Source organism: Pongo pygmaeus, chromosome 1 (genome assembly GCF_028885625.2).
Source record: "Pongo pygmaeus isolate AG05252 chromosome 1, NHGRI_mPonPyg2-v2.0_pri, whole genome shotgun sequence".
Classification (NCBI taxonomy): Eukaryota; Metazoa; Chordata; class Mammalia; order Primates; family Hominidae; genus Pongo; species Pongo pygmaeus.
Window position 1 is genome coordinate 171,178,343 of NC_072373.2, and position 15,591 is coordinate 171,193,933.

The window sequence follows — 15,591 nt, forward strand, 5'->3', positions numbered from 1 at the left end:
AGGGACGGACTTCATAGGTCAGGCGAGAGGACAGGTCCCCGCGAGGGCGGACTAGCACTGGGTTGGTTCCCTGCATCAAAGGCCGCGCAGGGTGGTCCCAGCCCCAGTCTGACCTGGGAAGTTGGAAAGGCGAAGGCTGCTACGTGCTCCCACCTCCACCCCAGGAAAGTCCCGGCGGCGAGGCCGTGACCCTCCGCCGGCACGCCCGCCTCCCTGCAGCCTCAGCCCCGCCCGGGAAAAACCGCTGCTACCGGGGGCAGGTCCGTTGCCGCTGCTCGCAGCCGGCGGTCCCTGGCCTGGCGGTCCCCGGCCTGGCGCCCCCGCGCCGCGCGGGTGGGGAGCGCGGCCCCTCCGCCCGTGGCAAGTTCCCTTTCCAACAGCCCTGCGCCTCCGCTGGCCCGCGTGAAACCCTCTCCGCTGCCTCGACTGACTGTCGTTTCCGTGTCTTGATTGTGGCCTCTGCCTCTCCCCCTTCCGATTTCGTTCGACTTCTTTCTACGGTTACTAAGCGCCCACTGTGTGCCCTGAAAGGGACTAGACTCAGCAGGTAACGGGAAACAAAGGCACCTGCCGCTCTGAAGTTTCTCCCCATCTCCCTCCATCCTCTGCTCCATCCCCACTCCCAGCATTTGTCCCCTCCCTCCTCTTCTTTTTTTTTTTTTTTTTAATTTAATCTAAAGGAACCTTTCTTCTGGAAGACCTCACAGTAAAATTAAAAAGCCTACTTTTATCTGACTTCTAGAGAGTTGCAATTAAAATGTACATCTTACCTTGACTCATGCCAGCAAGTTAAGCTGTTATCAGCTATTAACACCTCAACCAGAATTAGTTTATTAACCTAAAGCAGACAGCTTTATCCTATGGAGGTCACCTACTTGAGATAAACTATTACTCACGTACTTTCACTTTTGTGCCACTCACTCGTTCAAAGAAAAATATTCAGTCATTCAACTATTTATTGAGCACCTAGTGTGTGCCAGCATTGTTCTTGACTAGCACTGGTCAATGGAAATAATATTAACTACATACGACATTTTAAATTTTCTAGCAGCCACATTAAAGAAAGTAAAAAGACATACGTAAAAGTAATTTTAATAATTTAACCCAATATGCCTTAAATATTATTTCAATATGTGATCAATATAAAAATTATCAATAAAATATTTTATGTTTACTTTTTTTTTTAATGCTGTGTCTTTGAAACTTAGTGTGTATGTTACACTTCCAGCACATCTCAGTTCCTGCTAGGAACATTTCAAATGCTTAATAGCCACATTGGCTAGTGGCCACTGTGCTAATCACTGCAATTCTAGACACTTGGAGAACAGCTATGGAAAGACAAAGGTAGAAAGTCAATAAACTCACGAACAAATAAAATAATCATAAGTAGTGTTCAATGCTAGGAAGAAATTAATGACATAGAATGATGGACATTACCTCATTTAACCTTTTCAATTCTCCCCTCAAGTTGAATAATAGTATATAACAATGTTATATAACAATTTTATAGCTATGAAAACTGAGGCTGAGACACAAAGCAACTTGCCCAAGTGCTTACAACTGGTAAATTCTATGTCCAGGATTCAGATCCCAGCTTGACTGCCTTCCATGCTGGTTCCCATTACCCTACAAGGCCAGGTCATAAAGAAGACAGAGGGGAGGGAGGAGGAGTTGAATGGCTTTTGGGGTTTAAACTTTTGAGCACTGAACTAGGAATTTGGTGCTGCTGTGTGTTACTGCTTAGGTCTCATGATGTCTCTGGGCCTTCCTCGCAGGTAACGTGGAAAGCTTGGCCTTTTTCACTGCACCATTCACAAAGGGAATAAAGAGTTTTGAATAAAATAGTTAAACTTTTTATCCTCAAATGTACCTGCTTTTACACAAGTTTTGTGAAAAGCTCAAAGTATTTTTTTCCTTAGTTTGGGTGGACTAGACTAAGGTCTAAAGACAATGGAGACAACATTGCATAGTGCTAGAAGCAGGGGGCTTTGAGTGGTGGTTGGCTGGTCATCCTAGCTACGGGACCTTAACTGTTTTGAGTTTCAATTTTCTTTATTTTAAAGCAGGTATCTACCTCATGGCATATTTGTAGAAGGGAAATGAAATGTTGCATGTAAGCATTTAACATAGCAACTAGCGCATAGTAATCACACAATAAATATTGGCCGTTATATTAACAGCCCCCATGGGTATTATACATTTGGCATTAGAAAGACTTGAATTTGAGTCTTAAATCTATCACCTACAGGCTGTGTGACTTAAACAAATCAATTAATATATCTAGTTCATCTGAAAAATGGGAACAAGAACATTATTTGTACAATCTGCCACAGTGTCTCCATAAATGTCAACTAAGATTCTGTATGTAAATGTGCTTTGCAAGCTGTGAAGCGCTGCGCTCATGTTGATTAATCTTGGTGGTTACTCTTCTGTCAAGGCTTCATATCCAGTCCTTTGCAGATCTGAGCTGCCTCATCATTGCCTTTGTAGCAGAAAACTGAGAACTCAATCTTATTTTTCTTTGTACTAGCAGCGCTCATCAAAATGTTTTGTGTGCCAGTGTGTCCAGATTATTAAAGTTAGGAGTCAGAGGATCTAGTTTGGCCTCTGCTACACATTGGAGGTGTAATCTTAGACCAGTCATTTAACTTCTCCAAGCTGTTTCCTTAGTCCCAAAATAGGAATAGTCTTAATATTTGACTTTCCCACTTGTTGGGGTTATTCAGGATGATAAAAGAGATAAAAAGCCTGTTGAACACCATATATTTCTATAAAGGCTGAGGGGAACATTCCTAAGCATTATTCCCAGTAGGCAGCATGGCTTTCCTCCTGGCAGCTCTTAGCCTTGCAAAGCAGCCTGATAGAACTACTAATGGTTTCCTGCCTAGGTCCCTGCCGTTTCATGCCTCGGTGCTTGTGCACTTTGCACAGGCTGGTTGCTCTGCTTGGAATGCCCTTCTCCTCATTTCCTCGTCTTTAAACCTCACTCCTTATTTACGGGATGCCTAAGAAACTCATTTTCCAAAATCCAGCTTCAAAGAGTCTTCTCTCTAAAACCCATTTAGACCCATTCAACCAAAGTCAATTACCACCTCCGCTCTGTGTCCCACAGTAACCTGTAAAGCCTGCCATCATATCTCTCATCACCCTGCAGTACAACTATTGTTTAATTATTCGTTTAACGGCAGCAGTATAGCACAGCAAAGAAGCACATAGGCCCTGGAAACTGGGTTCAAATCCTGGCTCTGATACTTAACTAGTTGTGTTGGGGAAATGACTTACTGTCTCTGTGCCTCAATGTCCTTAGCTGTTAAGCAATGATGATAATGATACCTCCTTCATACAATTGTTGCTTGGAAGAGACACATTAAACCCTTAGAATAGTGTCTGGTGCATAGCAGATGCTCCGTAAATCTCAACTTTTATTAATGTTTCTGTCTTTCTTATTTGACACCAAGGACTTATCCTCAGTGCCTAAAACAACCCCTGACACACAGGAAGAACTCAACAAATGATCGTTGAACTTATGACTCAGAGAATCCCACATGCCATGAATTCCTGTGTCTCTATTCAGTCCTCTCCCTTACGCCCTGGATCCTGTCCGCTCTCCACTTTTCCTTAGAAACAGGTCTTGCAGCTTCTGCTTTCCATTCAGCATCAGCACTGCTTTCTTGGCCAGGAGTTCCCCCATCTCCTGCCCTGTTTCCTATTTGGCTTTCTGACTCAGATTCTTCCTGTTCCACCCAGCTAAGAGCCCTCCTTCAGACCCAACCTGCTAAGACATTGTTTTCTCCACTCATTCTCTGCTTTGAACCCTCCAGATCCCATACTTTCTACAGATTATATCAGATGTCTTCTGCCAGGAGTTTTAAGATCCCCCATGACCACTAATTTATCTTCTTACTGCTTGCCTGGGCCTTTCTCTGAGCTTGGCAACCCCTTCACCATCTTATCCACCTACCTTATCCATCCACCCATCCATTCTGCCACCCAAATTACCCACCTATCTACTACCGTCCCTTCAACTACCTACTCACCCATCCACCTCCCCACCCACCTTTCCGTTCATCCATCCATTTGTCCACCAAGGCATTAAATTAACATTCACCGTGTATTTATCACCCTCCGGTCACCATATAGAACACAGACTTGGACAAGAAGAAAAGCTGGTCTCCAACTCCTTGTAATTTTTAATCTACAAACGGAAATCAGATAACTGAAGAACTATACTTTGTGACAAGATATTTTGTGTCATATGGGTGCTATCACAGGCTTCTAAATTAAGCTTCAGGGAATGTGAACTTCTTAAAATCATAAGCAAAATTGTGTGGGTGAGAGGGTGTGTGTGGTGCCTCTTTATATATATATGGGCGTTTCTCAAAGGAGAGGCTCCACGGCTCTGTGATATTGTCAAAGGGGTTTTCCAGGAAATACCAGGGGCTGGGTGAGGAAAAACCCAGGGAAGAAATAGCTTTAGTTTAGGGCTTTAAAGGGAGGAAAATGGAAACTAACATTTATTTCAGACCCACTATGTGCCAGGTACCACTTCTAGTGTGGCAACCCTAGATATGTCCTTGTTTGGAATATGGGAATGGGTGAGAAACAAGTTGGAGGAAGCTAGCCTTTATTGAGTACTGGGCCAGGCAGCATCATTTTATTTAATGCTTATAGTAACGTTTCAAAATAGGTACAGTCATGTGCCGCATACTGTTTTGGTTAATGGCTGACTGCATATATGATGGTGGCCCCATACGATTATAATACCATATTTTTATGATTATAAGATTATAATACCTTTTCTATTAGTTTATAGATGCATGAATATTATTGTATTATAATTCCCTATAATATTCAGTAATGTAACATGCTGTATAGATTTGTAGCCCAGGTGTGTAGTAGGCTACACCATCTAGGTTTGTGTAAGTACACACTATGATGCTTCCACAACGACAAAGTCACCTAAGGACACATTTCTCAAAATGAATCCTCGTTAACTGTCACATGACTGTATATTATATGTATCTTACAGAGGAAGACACTCAAAGAGGTAAAGCAAGGCCCACACCCCAACAGCCTCGAGGCGTAGAATAAAAAAGGTTTGAACTGAGGTCACTTGGGCTCTAGGGCCCATGATCTCTGAATCCCTCCCAGGGCTTCCTGTGGATCAAGCATGTCACTGTGTAAGTGCTTTACACTGTAAAACACCACTCAGTGTAAGAGAAGATGCTGTTGTCTGTGCTTTGAGAACATTAAAAGGATTTTACAAGCCTAAGGGATTGCTGTCATTAAATTTTCAACAACCTCTAAAAAGAATGACCTTTTCCTGGAGATTCAGCCTATGTAAAAGGTCAGCGAATCTTGGTTCTCACCCAGAAAGTGTTATCACAGCAGTTTCCAGGAACAAGGCTGGGTACAGGGCAGTCACTCAGCAAGCACTTGTGGCTGGGTCTGTTGGCAGAAAGGAGCCCTCAGCCTCATGCCAGCCTCTGTGCCCCCCCACCCCTGCTGGGAGTTCTGCCTGGGGAGGGCAGGAGAGTGCTCCATCATAGCCAGCAGAGGAAGTGTCATCTCAAAACCACCCCTTTGCCTGGAGCCATGGGCCTGGCCAGCAGAATACACACTTCTATGTCCGGAAATTTCTGGAACTTTGAGAAAGCTTGTGTCCAATTCAGCTGCCCACCCAGAGTATTCCCCCTGCTGCCTAATATTCGCCCACTCCCTGTGTGCATGAAGGAATTCAAAATCCCTGGACTTCTTGCAAGGGGAAAATTGAACTAAGTGACCTCTAAGTGTCCTTCTAGTCACAGAAAACTGGGATGAATTAAGAGAGAAAAGAGTTTTTTCAACTAAAATTTTTTTCTCCTTGAAAGCAAGGACCATATAATTTGTTGATTTGGCCTCGTCACACCCTTTACCCTCATGCTCCTGTCCATCTCCACAGCCGCCACCCTCCTCCAGAATACCACTATTACTGCCCCAAATCACTGCTTCAGCCTCCTAACAGCTCTCCCTGCATGTATCTTGTTATGTCCCAGCTGTTCTCAGAAGCCAGATTGGTATTTCTAAATGGATCTCCTATCTCGGGCCTGCTTATAATTCTTCCATTGCCGTCCGTCCTTGATGGATTTCAAGACCTGAAGATTTTGCCAACTGTTTGGCTCTCCTTTCACCTCTTCACACATTGTGCCCTTGTACCCTGTGCTCTGGCCACCTCATCCTCACCCACCCACCTTCCCTGGCTCTTTCCATGTGCAGTTGTCCCTGTTGCCTGCATCTCCAAACCCCTCCCTGCCGTAACTCTTTTTCAGCCTGCAGGGCTCAGTCACTAACACAGAGATGCTTCTCTTGAGCCCTCCCCTCTGTTTTTTTTTTTTTTTTTTTTTTGAGAGGGAGTCTCCCTCTGTTGCCCAGGCTAAAGTGCAGTAGCATGATCTCGGCTCACTGCAACCTCCGCCTCCCAGGTTCAGCAATTCTTCTTCCTCAGTTTCCCAAGTAGCTGGGATTAAGGCACGCACCACAACTCCCAGCTAATTTTTGTATTTTTAGTAAAGACAGGGTTTCACTATGTTGGCCACGCTGGTCTTGAACTCATGACCTCAAGTGATCTGCCTACCTTGGCTTCCAGAGTGCTGGGATTACAGACTACAGGTGTGAGCCACCATGCTGGGCAAACCCCTAACAGAGGAAGAGGTGCCTTCCTCTGTTGCTAGTGCACCCACAGTCCTCTTCACCCCATATTGTAATTTTCTGGTAAGTTTTCTGTCTCTGCCACCGGCTGTAAGCTCTGGGCAGGCTGCTTCTCTGTTTGCTGGTTTGTCATATTCTCAGGGTCTTGCCCACAAGGCCTAAGACCCTCACCTTTAAGAGGTACTCCATGAACACGTTTGCACTCCACAGAGCAAGGATCTACTCAGAGCTCTGGTGAGGTTAGATTTCTTTGCCCCAGAGCTTGAAAGGCCTCGCTGCAGAGGGCCTCAAATGTGGAAACCATTAGTGCCTCCTCCCTCTGCTCTTAGTGAATTTGCCGGGAAGGCAGGGGGCCATGGGAGGCACCTGAATCATATTATAGAGCTTGGAACCAAAGCCAGGCATAACTGAGTGGCCTTCCCTACCCCCAGCCCCTGTTTTTAGCCAGATGACCAGCACCCTGCCCCCTCAGGCACCCTGCCCACCTCTCTGCCAACATGTTCTGGGTGTGACAGCACCACCACCACTGCATAGGCAGGGGCAGTCACATTCAGAGTGGGTGAGGCAGAGAGTCACTTCAACCCTGACATTCTATCTGTCTCTTGTGACTCAGGTTGCCACTTATCCCTGGGGCTTCAGGACACAAGCAGGGATCACCCTTTCAGTAGATATCAGTGATATGGGGAAAAGGCCAGACAGTGGGCTGGGCTGCTGAGTCACTGAGAGTGAGTTTCCCTGCCTTCCACTCTACCTCAGGTTGCCTGTCTATCTCAAGGGGCATCTCTTCCCCTCTCTGAGGCCAGTGTGATTCCTGGAATGGATTTAATTCACAGCATGCAGTGGGGATATCCCTTGGCTACCTTTTTCTTTTCTCTCTCTCTCTTTTTTTTTTTTTTTTTTTTGAGGCAGAGTCTCTCTCTGCCACCTAGGCTGGAGTGCAGTGGCATGATCTCGGCTCACTGCAACCTCTGCTTCCCTGGTTCAGGTGATTCTCCTGCCTCAGCCTCCCGAGTAGCTGGGACTATAGGTGCACACCACCACACCTAGCTAGTTTTTGTATTTTTAGTAGAGACAGGGTTTCACCATGTTGGCCAGGCTGATCTTGAATTCTGGACCTCAAGTGATCCACCTGCTTTGGCCTCTCAAAGTGCTGGGATTACAGGTGTGAGCCACCACGCCCAGCCCCTTGTCTACGTTTTTAAAGGAAGATGATTTAACATGGTTGGGAAGAAAGCAGGCTTTGGAGTCTGACACGCTGAGCTGAATCTCAATTCTGTAGTCTACTAGCTATGGCACCCAAAGCAAGTTGCTTAACCTCCCTGACCCTCAATCCCTCCTCTATAATGGGAGAACAATGCTACCTAACTCATAGGGTTATTGTGATAGTAAATGCAGTAAAGTATGTGAAAGGCTTAGCCGAGTGCTTGGCAAATGGTGAACAGTTCCTAAATGGTACGTGTTATTATTTATACAAGCTGACATCTTCGTAAATGCTTGATCTCTGGGGAACACCGTGTCTCTCCATAGACCCCAGGCTCTGGCCTCCAACTCTGCACATCCACAGTCATATGTTTGTGGCTTTGGAAAATTTAGTTGAAATGTGGTGAGACAGGAAGAAAAGAAAAGGAAGTAAAAGGGTAGTGACTTTTTTTCTTAACTGTCTCAGATGCACAAACTGCTTCCTCAACTCAAATAACTCTTGGCTGTGTTTGTCTGAGCAGAAACCAGATGCACAAGAGAATACGGGGGCTGTATAGATAGTCCGGAGAGCAGGGTTTTACTATGTCAGGCTTTCTGTCTCAGACAACTAGAGAAAGCAGAGTCTGGTAACTGAGACTTTGAAATACATGCACTCCTTTACTGTCCACTGAATTGAGACAGGTTCTGCGCTTTGGTTCTTGGTTCAATCTCTTTTCTCCTCTTCGTCCAATGCTTCTACTCCTCCAAATAGAGGAGAAACATCAGTGTACTCTTTGGATCAACATGGAGAAGACCTAATTTGCTCAGTGTCATTTGGCAAGATGTTTAACCTCCCTTGTAACCTAGCTATCTTTAGCTTCCTTGATGCTATTTTGAAATTTCAAACTAGCAAATACTGCTTCCAGAATGGTTCTGATCTGGGATGTGACAGGATGCGTGGGGGTTGGGGGAGCCAAGGAGGGGGTGGGGGGAGCCAAGGAGGAGGTGGGGATGGTGAAGGAGCCTGCTGGTAGAGGGTGAGATAATGTACCAACTTTGCAACCACCAGGATTCTCTCCCTTCTATGGCCTCTGCCACCTCCTCCAGGGGACTGACCCATTTAAGGGAGACATAGGGCACTGAGTCTCACCTGGGTCTGACCTAGAGGGATGTCTGCTTATCTGACTCTGGAGCCAGAACTGGACATCACATTAGCCAAAAGAGAAAACTGACTCTTATGTGCCTGATCCACTCTAAAAATATTTATTCATTCACACACTCACTCGCTCATTCATTCATTCATTAGGTATTTATGAGTACCAGCTATGTGCCAGGCACTGTACTAGGCACTGGGGACACAATAGCTTGCAAAGGTTAATATTCATTGGAATCATCTGGGGAGTTTGTTCAAATGCAGCTTCTCAAGCCCTCTTCCCAAGAGTTGATCCACGAGGTTTGATGTGGGCCCAGGAGTCTGCATTTTGAGCAAGCACTCAGGCATTCTGATGTAGATAGTCCAGGGTGTACAAGAAACCTTAGCCTGCAGTAACAGCTATTTCCTAAGTAAGCATTATCCCAATGCTGAAAGCTTGGGATATAGAAATACCACCACACACCTTGAAGAGCTCATGGTTCACAGTCTCCAGAAAGTGACAAAGAATGCCATTTTAGGGTACAAAGTACTTTGAAAGCAGACATACAAAGTGCTTATAGGGCTGCAGGGAGGAGGTATCTTGCTCTGGGAGAGCTAGGGATGCTTTTTTTTAAAGAAGGGAGATTTGAGTTAGGACTTGAAACATAAGAAGTGTTTTTCAGATAGAAAAAGAGTAGGTGCAGATTGTACTTTCCGAAGATGGACTCACCAAGATATATCTCCCATCCCACATGCTCTTACAATGGGACTGGCATGCTTCCCACAGAGAAGTGGGGGTCTGTGTTCCCTTCTCCTGAATCTGGGTGGGGGCGTGTGACTCCTTCCACCCAGACAGTGTAGCAGAAATGATGCATGAGACTTCTGAGGCTGGGTCACCAAAAGGCCATAAGGCTTCTGCTTGGCTCTTTCTCTCTCAGGATATACCCCTCTGGAACCCTGAGCCAACATGTGAGGAGTCCAGCGACCCTGTAGCTGCCACATGGAGAAATCACAGCAATAGACGGAGATGGTGGATAATTCCAGCCCCCAGCCTTTGAGCCACCGCAGCTGACACTGAGTGTCAGCTGTTCCCTCTCAGCCTGCCTGAACCACGGATTTTTGAACAAAATACATGGCTTTTTTTGTTTGTTCGTTTTAAACCACTACATTTTGGGGTGCCTTGTTACACAGCAGTAGACACCTAGAACAGGCTAGAAGAGCAGTTTAGGAAGAGGAAATGACAGCAGGTGCAAAGGTATTGAGTGGTGAAAGGGGCGTAGAAACTATTCTTGAAATTTGGAGAGAATCAATATCCTCACACAGAATTTAGAAGTCTTGCTTCACTGCAGACTGACACGTGCAATCAGGCTGCCTGTGTGTTTACCCAAGAGGTGCAGGCTAAGCTCTTTCCCTAGGCCATGTGACCCATCAATTTGGTGCTGCCTCAGATTGGTGTACATGATTTTAACTGTCGTGCCTTTGCTGAGATGTAATTTTAAGAGTGTGGGCAGCACCTTCTCAATCCCTAGGAAAAGATTCATTAGATGTTGAAACAAGTGATTCAGGCATCATCTGGTCTTCCTGCCTAAGGTCTTATGGTGCCAAGCACCGTGCCTGGAATCCAGAGGGTCATAAAATTGTGACTGAGCCTGCCTGTGAATAGTGGTATCAGCCCTAGAGCCTATGTCTCTGATTTGTGGGCTCAGAGTCTTGGGAATGGGAGGATTCTTTACAGGTCACCTTCCCAACCATTCTGCCAATATCAAGGATTCAGTTCTGCTCACACACCTCTTCTAGCCACCTATTCTCACTTATTATGAAGTTCTTTCTTCAAGTGGGTCTATATCTTTTCCTCAAAATTCCCACCCATTAAGCCTTGTTCTGTCTTTGAGGAATAGGAATTTGCTCCCTTTTCCTTATGACTACTGTGAGGGCTTTGGGAAATAGAGGAAAAGCATCAACGTTTTGGGACATAGAGGAAAAACATCAACTTGGCTAGGCCGAGCCACCCACCCCAGAATTCCCTCTCTGGTCTGTTTCTGGTTAGGGTGGGCCATAAGAGATAGTCTTCCATGAGAGTTGCAGGTTGGATGGGAGGCAGAGGCCACTTTAGAGCATATGCACACCATCCCCCAGGGATTCAATCACACACTAATCTAGGTGCTGCAGTGAAGGGGATTTGCAGATGTAATCAAAGTTCCTATTCAGTTGATTTTGAGTGTGTCAAGTGCAGCTGGACTTGCAATTGTTCTCTCTTCCCTGTGTGTCTTCCCTTCCTGATTGCTTTCCCTGTGGCTTAGTCAGCTTCCCAAATTGCATAGGATAATTAATAATACTTGAAACAATAATAATGATAAGTTATTTAATTTTATTTAATTATCTATCTATGCATTTATCTATCATTCATCCTTTCATTCATCTATCAGTCAATCAATCAGTCAATCAACCAACCATCTCTCCTGTGATTCTGCTTTGCTGGTTAAGCCCTGACTGATACAACCATCTTTCAGAAGACCTCAATGCCCCAGTCTTCCATCACTAGTTGTGTGGCCCAACTTCCACCAATGTGCCTTATACAATGTGGTTTTGAGTCCCATTACCATGCTGGCCTCTTTCCAAACATGCTGCATTTTTATGCCTGTCCCTCTTACAGTTTATCCATTCAGGAAGCATTTATTGCATTACTGCTGAATGCTGAGGATCATCTGGGGGATACAACAAGAAACAAGACTCACCAGTTCCTGTATTCGTGGAGCTTGGGTCCCTAATTCTGAGACCTTATTTTCTGTAGGGTATACTAGTCTTACTAGCATTGGAGGAGGAAGTTTGTTTGACCATCAGTACCGTAAGTACCACTCAGTGCTAAGGATAACGTCAGCAACATTATTTGATGACAAGGCTGGACAATAGTTCTGTTAACTTCTAGGCATTTAAAAACTAGTCATTCCATATAACCTTCCTAGCAATCATATGATGTAGACATGATCCTTCCCAACTCTCAAATGACCCAGAAGACTACATGGCTTTGTAAGTAAGTGTGGAGTCAAGCAGTGACCCCAAGTGTATAAGACCCCAAATACCATGCTTGTGGTTGAATGACAAAATGTGGCCTTTTCCTCCAAGGGGCTCCTTGAAGACAGCCAGCTGTCACCCATCTGGGACCCAAGTTTTTTTTCCAGGTTCTCTTGTTCCTGTGGCTCTAATTCCCTGACAATCTTTAGTCCACCCTACAGGGAAGACCCTTGTGCTCTTCAAAGGCTCAACAAGGCAACTTGCTCAGACAGGAATAAATTATAAGTGATACTGAGAACAATCTTTTCTGTAGTTACCAGTTTGGGCCTTTGACATATGATGAAATATGAAACATGGGCCACTGTTCTGCTAGGCCTGTGGGATTTTAAGAAGAGCCATGTAGCAGAGGACAGGAACTAGCAATTGTAAGCACCCACCATGAGCCAGGGTCTGTGTCAATGATAATGATAAAAATTATTATTATTATTAATTGTGTACTTTTGTGCCAGATACTATTTTAAACTTTTTACATATATTAACTAATTTAATCTTTTTAACAACTACATGAATTAATTACTCTTATCCCCTTATTACTGACGAGAAAAAAGAGAGGCTTAGACACTTCCTTACATGATATAGTTAGTAAATAGTTGGGATTTACTAACAAAGTTGGAATTTGAACTCATGCTGTCTGGTTCTAGAGCCTGTGCTCTTGTAGAAATCATGGTGGCCCATTAAAATCATTTATCTAATTGAATCCTAAGAGCCCATGTATGTGAAATGCCATCTCAGCCCTGCTAGATCCTCCCACAGCAAATGCTTTATTGTGGTAACATGTCAGTCCCTGCCTTTACTCAATAAGCTTCTGGCGGGTGAGGGTAGGGGTGCACAGGGACTGTGTCTGCCTAGTTCACTGCTGTGTGTCCAGGGTTTAGCACGGCTCCTGGCACAACAGCATAGCAGGCCATCAAGACACAGAAAAGAGTACACATATTTTACAAATGAGGAAACCGAAACAAACAATGTGAGGTCAAAAACGTAATGAGTGACAGAACTGAAGTTGAAGTCCAGATTTCCATGAGACTGAATTCCATCAAAAGCTGTCTTTTGATCACATTTTCTTTCCTCCTGCATATTGAGCTCACAGAGCAGGCCCTGTTACATTGTAGGTGCTCAATAAAATGTGCCATTAAATGAACAAAGTGCCCTGTTCTTCAATTCTTCCAATATCCCATTCCTCCACTCTTTATCTTAGAATTTTCTTTTCCATGATGCCAACACACAGTCTAAGACATGTTTTCCATGCTCACCCTTAACCCTGACCCTGTTATCTCTAGCTACTCTTTAATAATCTGACATTTTTATATCATGTTCTGCATGTGTCCCCAGCCCCTTTTGGAAATGCCTGCTGTTTGAGTTTGCACCATCCTTCAAGATAATGAGACCTACCTACATTTTCCCCCTTCAGAACCTCCCAATATAGTTTTGGTTTGATTTCTTGGAATCCATGTGCTATAGATGGGGGAGATTTTTTTCCAACCTACTAAGGCATCAAAGAGAGAGAGTTTCTTGGGTTTTTAGGAGTTGGGGAGCTTTTGCCAAGAGAAATATGGTAACTTCTTGAAATAAGTGGAGCCATGTCATACCCAGAGATTACAATGGGAGGACCTCAGGTAAATGATAAAGTCACAGTAGAGAAATTAAAATTCTTGTGGGTCAGAGGTAGTTTGAATTGCTGGAATGAGCACCAACCCAAAGAGGCAATGCCTGCTAATAAAATGAGCTGTAAACCCATGTTCTTGGTCATTCCTTCCCTCTTCCCTTCCTCCCTTTCTCCCTTCTTTACTTCCTTCCAGGAAAAACATCCAGGCAAGTGGAAAGCATTTGCATCAGCCCAGCAATAAGAAGGACCATATTCTACTTGGGAAAAGGTAAAGACGTTTCATATGGATGGAGGTGAGTTCAAGGGGGACAAGAAATGGAACTTGCCAAGTAAGTGGAGGCTGGCTCTTAAAGATTGTTCTTCAGGCAATGAGGAGCCATTGATAAGATGTTAGTTAGAGAGTGCTTATGTTAATTATCAATTTATTATTAAAATACTTTGAATATTTTAGGAACATATTTCTTGTATTTTGGTGGTCTTGAAGTCACAGGGCAGAGCTAGGAGTTAATTTCAGTTCCAACTCATGGTATGACTTAGCAAGTGATGTTTTATTTTAGGTCCTTAGTTTTCTCATCTCTAAATGAAGAAAAAGAAAAGCAAGGGATTGGCAAGCTTAACATGCTCAATAGTTTTTCTTTGCTGAACTATTCCCAGAGGGTCAACCAGCCTTCAATAGGTGTGATTAATAAATTACAAAAGATAAATAGAGTGCCTTGAAAGATTTTATGTTCCTTATTTAAATTTTACCTGTCTTTACAGCCTGCCAGGAAACCTGTCATTCAACCCTTTGCAATAAAACAGCTCCTCATGAATGAAGCAAAATAAATCAGAAGTCGTGGGCTTTTAAATTCACTAAATGAAAGCCCAGCATGCATGCAGCCTCCCTCCAAATTAATCACCAGATTAAATGCAAGATGTGCACACCAAATCAATAGCTTGTGACAGAGACCTCCTGCCTGTGCTTCAGGAAAATTCCATTTCCTTTCAGATGTCGTAGCTTGAAATGTCAGGAAGTTTCCATTCATCACCCGCCCTTGAAAATGCCACCATCACCATGCTTCATGTTTCCTTGCTTTCTTTCTTCAGAGGAATCCAAGCACCTTGCAGAGGGAGCCCACTCATTGTCACAGACTCTCCTGGAGGCTGAAACAGGGGCAGTCTGCAGAGAGGAGAGGTGTAGAGAGGCCCGATTTAGAAATAAGAAAACCAAATCATAAAGAAGCCTAATGTCTTGTTGCAACATCTGAAAGAAACAAGATGCATATATTCCCCTAGGTGGGAAGCTTAGGGTAGTGGGAAGAACATGGATTCAGGACTTTGAGAAACATGGATTTAAATTTTGATCCCCAACGCCTCTCTGCACTTCACTGTTATCTATAAAATAAAAGAAATAAAAATACTATACATTCAAGTCTTAACACCAACCTTTCACTAGTTGTGTAACGTTGGACAAGTTATGTGACCTCTCTGTCTGAGCATCGTCATTTGTATATGAGATCATGGAGATTAAATGTCCAACCTGTTGTCACTGTGCAACACAAAATAATAAATAAAACATTTCATCTCTCAATCAAGGCTAAATCCACTTTCTCTGCTCTTCTAAACTTGACCCTGCCAGCACCTTCTCCAGTAACCCCTAGATTGAGTGAGATCCCTTTTTGTAGTGTAATCATAATAATAATAATACTTAAGAGAAACAGTGATAATAATACTTAAGAGAAACAGTGATAATAACACTAAAAACTAACACATTGATAACTTACTACATGACATGCTCTGGGTACTTTATTTGGATAATTCATTTAGTACTCGTAATAACCTTATCAGTTGTGTTATTATGTTCTATGTATTACAAATGAAGAAACTGAGGCACATAGTGTTTCTATTACCTGCTCACTGGTATCTTAGTCAGTTTGGG

General features: G+C 43.9%; 1 long non-coding RNA gene across 1 annotated transcript; it reads left to right on the top strand.

Annotated features, from left to right (window-relative positions):
- Positions 1-257: 257 nt before the first annotated feature.
- LOC129009905 (uncharacterized) lies at positions 258-15,243 on the top strand. Its single transcript, XR_008492875.2, has 3 exons — positions 258-547; positions 13,867-13,966; positions 14,433-15,243. It is a non-coding gene; the product is annotated as an uncharacterized LOC129009905 (long non-coding RNA).
- The last annotated feature ends 348 nt before the right edge of the window (positions 15,244-15,591 follow it).